This window comes from Nanorana parkeri, unplaced genomic scaffold, assembly GCF_000935625.1.
Source record: "Nanorana parkeri isolate BGI_ZX_2015 unplaced genomic scaffold, ASM93562v1 scaffold364, whole genome shotgun sequence".
NCBI classification, from domain to species: domain Eukaryota; kingdom Metazoa; phylum Chordata; class Amphibia; order Anura; family Dicroglossidae; genus Nanorana; species Nanorana parkeri.
The window spans coordinates 1,227,321-1,232,102 of NW_017306632.1; positions in this window are offsets into that span (position 1 = coordinate 1,227,321).

Below are 4,782 nucleotides of genomic sequence, written 5' to 3' on the forward strand. Positions count from 1 at the left end.
CTAGACTCAGGCTTTTCCTTACTGGAAATAACTCCCCAGACAGCAAGCCTGGGAGGCAAAAGACCAGCACTCCTGGCAGAAGTACAGGAGGCAAAGCCAAAGACTCCTTAGCCCTTACAACTGGGAATAAACCTCCTAGTGATTGGCCAGGGTGACATAAATATGCACAACTCAAACTCACTTTCTGGTAACAAGCAGAAGCAAAAAAATACACTGAACATGGGAGAGACCCAACAAATATTAACATTTAGAGCCCAGACTGACCACAGCCTGCAAGCCCACTAAATTTGGAACAAGGACTCTTAAGATTATGGCAGGGTTTCTACAATTAATGTTTATAGTTTTGAATTGTGCTTGTCCTCCAATCCCATGGGAAGCAACCAGTATTGTGGAGAGTGCAGCCTGATAATATCTGACTGAAGTATAGGGCATTGGGCATCATGCCAAGAGTTACTAGTCCTCAGTTCTGTGCTAAGATCCTTGGAAACCCTTATCCATCATGAGAAAGATGCAGTGCAGGTAGGAAAGAATACCAAAGAGTTTTTCTCACACAGAAATATATTCTGTATCCCACAGGGCCTAGTATAAAAAAATAAATAAAAACATGGACAAAACAAGATTAATGGGTTGCAAAGGTTAGCGAGGTTTGACCAACACTTACCATTCGCATGATCCGTTTCTAATAATTCCCATCACTTTTAATTAGCTTTTGCTGATGGATCAGATCAAGGCAATGTATCATCACCCGCCTATATAAAAATATGTTTAAATACAGTGAGGGGAATTTATCAAAACTGGAGCATACAAAATCTAGAGCAGCTGTGTGCAGCAACCAATCAGCTTCTCTCTTTCATTTTCAAATCTTAACTGAGCAAACTGAAGAGAGACACTGATTGGTTGCCAAGAGCAACTGCCAGTTTTGATAAATTTCCCTCAGTGTACATATACTGTATTTATATACACTGCATTGTGTATGCACTTATGGCCAAAAGGTTCTGTTACCCCTAAGCTCAGCTATCCATAAATAATATTGTTAAGCTCTGTGAAAAAAAGAATTACTCTGCAAATGAGCACCTTGAAGGAGACAAAAGAACACTTCTTTCTTTTACTTTCAGACTGCCAAACCTAAAGGGAACAGTGGTGATAGGCATGTGTCAAATTGAAGGTGAATCCAGGTTATTTAGAATGCTGCGTTAACAATAATTAAGTGCCAAACTTGCTGCTGCTGCTGCAAAAATCATTGCAAATTATTCAAAGATACATAGAGAAGTAGATAATCTATGAAGACCAAATCACAAATGATGGGAGGATGTGTGAGGGTCTGTAGGAGATAGGTGAGGAAGAAGGGACATGGGGGAGTGTGAAGTATGGGAGATAGAGATGAAAGAGTGTTAAACTTGTTTTGATAATTAAGAGGCAGTAAAGTGAATAAGAGGGAACACTACATATATTTAAGTTGATATGTAAAAGCTGGAAAGAGGTATTCAAAGCGGGATCTATGTTTTTTATACTGTGTTGTTTGGATCAATAATGTAAAAATGTATTGGAAAAGTTTAATAAAATATATTCTTTAAAAAAATCCCAAAAAGATTCCTGCAAAAGCTCTGAATATTTACTACTGGTGGGCAGCAAACCCAAACATCAATGCTTACAATTGCTACAACCTCCATGGGAATCTTTACATGAATGCTTCAAGGTATGACTGGTATTCTTTACATGAATGCTTTACAAGAATGCTTCAAGGTATGACTGATGCCTGGATCTCTGCTGTGCTGAATGGTTCTTCCCACCTTTGCTTATGTTACTACCGTGTCCTGTAGTGAAGTATAGAGGGCAGATAAAACCACAGTTTGCACAACAGGGTATTGAACATTCCTGGAAATGTCACCTTAAATAATTAAAAGTATTAAAGTACCTTAAATATTAGACATCACTCCAAGCTCACTCCCTGGATGGACTACAATCTCAATACAAATTAGTAAACTGAATGTGAGATTGTAGTCCATCACAGGAGCTAGCTTGGAGCATTGGGTACTTTACAACACACACAGGTGCCATGGGGAACAAAAGTAGCCACCCTCCAGAAGGAGGGACCGTGTCAGCATGAATTTAGATATGGTGTGAGGATCTACAGTGGAGTGATGCAAAAATAAGCTACATTTTGTAATTAGTTAAGAAACTAGAATGCATTTTCTAGCTTTATCTCTTGAGTTTAGTGTCACTTTAAAGGGATATTAAAGTCAAAAGGTTTATAAGCAATTTCAAATGCTGATGAAATCACCTACAATGGATGCTGCTCCTTGATGTTTAAGGATTTAGCTTCCTGAGCACCGGTGCCAATATCTTATTTTAGGATGTGTCCTTTCCCTTGTAGGGTCCTATGGAGCCACCTCTGTGTGTGGTAGAAAGCAGTGTGTGTCTCCAAAAACACATAGGCACAGCAAGGCAAGCCACTTCTCTGCTCCCCCTCCCCTCCTCTCTTCTCCCTTCTCCAAACTAGTAGATGGACAGCTGCTGCAGACTATGCTGTCCATTGTAATCTTGTACTCAACAGGAAGTTCAGGAAAGCCGACCTTCCTGTGCACGATTACTGGACGTGCTTAGAGAAAACTTTTAAGAAAATATTTTGCTGGGCATTATATATTTGTTTGATCTGGATTCATTATTGAAAAAGTTTAAGTTTTAAATATTACATTAATGACAGCAAAGTTCAGACTTGTTGCCTGCTGGAGAGAAACGTATCCGGAGGATTTTTTTGCCGACACCTTTGATTGCAATTTTTCTGAAGTGATTGAAGTTTCCTGAGTAGCTTTAATAAGTTGCCGGATTAACATTCAATCATTTTTCATGGTTTGACTTTTCACTAAAAAAGGTACATTAACCACTTGAAGCCCGGCGTGTTAAACCTCCTTCCTCTCCAGGCCATTTTTCAGTATTCAGTACTGACTGACATTTATTCATTCATGCAACATGGGGCAGATTTTTTTTGGTAGTATGTAATCACCATTGGGTTTTTTATTTTTTACTATAAAAAGAAAAAAGTATCAGAAATTTTGAACCAAACTGTTTTCCCAATGTTATAAAACATTTATTATTAGCCAATTTTTTGGTAAAATATAAAAGATGGGGTCATAGCAGATACATAGATACCAAACATGTCAAGTCTCAAAATTGCATGCCCCTGTGAAATCTCAAAAAAAACAACCATACCGAAAATTGACCATAGACATCACTTTAAAAGCATTTGCCGCTCATCAGTTTAGTGTTAACAGTGATTAATGGCCCTAGAATTATTGCTCGCACTCCAATGTTTGTAATGATATGTAACGAGCATCAAAACAAGCCCCTATGTGATAGCAAATATACAGTGAGCAGTCTTTAGACAACCTAATGTCATCTAGGGAACCCTAAAGAAGCTGATGAATCAGACATCTGCTTCACCAGCTTCTTTTCCAGCTACAACAGCCAGAGAAATTACAGGCTAAAAGCAGAAGTGTTGTAATACACATCACTTCCGCTGATCACTCAGTGATTGGAGGGGAGATCAGTTGGTGTATGTGTGCTGCCCTCTCTCCGATCCAGGCAACAAGACTTGCTGTGCCAGTTCCAGGCCTGCATGGAGGACAGCGGAGCCCGGGATAGCCTACAGCAGTGACGAAGAGGGGTTTACACATACCCATGCACCATAAGGGTGATCGGGCAGCTCTATAGGTCCCCAAGCACTTGTATGAAACAGCCATTATAGCCTGTTTAAAATGTCTACCATGTCCTACCTGCAGGAAAATAAATGCCATACATGTAAGGTGATCTGCTGCATAAAGACTGCCATCTGTCTGTTTATATAGAAGGTTAAGGTACCTAGCATTATGCAGGGATCCCATATCATAGTAGAGACAGGGGCGTATCTGCCGCGAGGCAAACAAGGCGTTTGCCTCAAGCGACAGATTCCTAGGGAGCGGCAAAAATGCCGGGGTCTCAATGTACCGGCCCGCGAGCCGATACTTTGTGACCCGCAGCCAGCTCGGAAGTCAGGTACGCGGTCACGGACCGCATACCTGACTTGCGAGAGCAGCTACATGGTCTGCATCTGTCGAATGCAGACCTTGTAGCTGAGTCTGCGCCGACACTCGGATCATTTCGGCCAGCGCTCTTTCAGTGAACGCTGGCCAAAAGGATTGTGCAGGATCGATTGGGAAGGTCTGCAGCAGAACCTACCAATCGACCACCGATCACCGGGACAGACGTGCCGCCTCACAGCCTCCTCCCTGCAACAAGGTAAGCAGGAGAGGGGGGCCAGGGGCTCTAGATTGTATTTTAGGGGGAGGGGGTGGCACTGGTAGTTATGTTAAATGTGTGTGGGGGTCACTGACTGGGCTTGTTTATATATATATTACAACCCCAGTCAGTATCCCCCCCCCCACACACACTTTATATATATAATATATCTGCATATATATATAAGGGAGGGGGTGGCACTGGTAGTTATGTTAAATGTGTGTGGGGGTCACTGACTGGGCTTGTTTATATATATATTACAACCCCAGTCAGTATCCCCCCCCACACACACACTTTATATATATAATATATCTGCATATATATATAGATATATTACATACATAAAGTGTGTGTGTGGGGGGGGACACTGACTGGGGTTGTAATAAAATATATGTATATATATAATGTGTGTGGGGTATTTTATCATGTGTATGTTGTCACCTAAGTTAATGATCAGGTGACAACAGTTGCATGTAAACGCCTGCACACCGCATGTAAAGATACGTC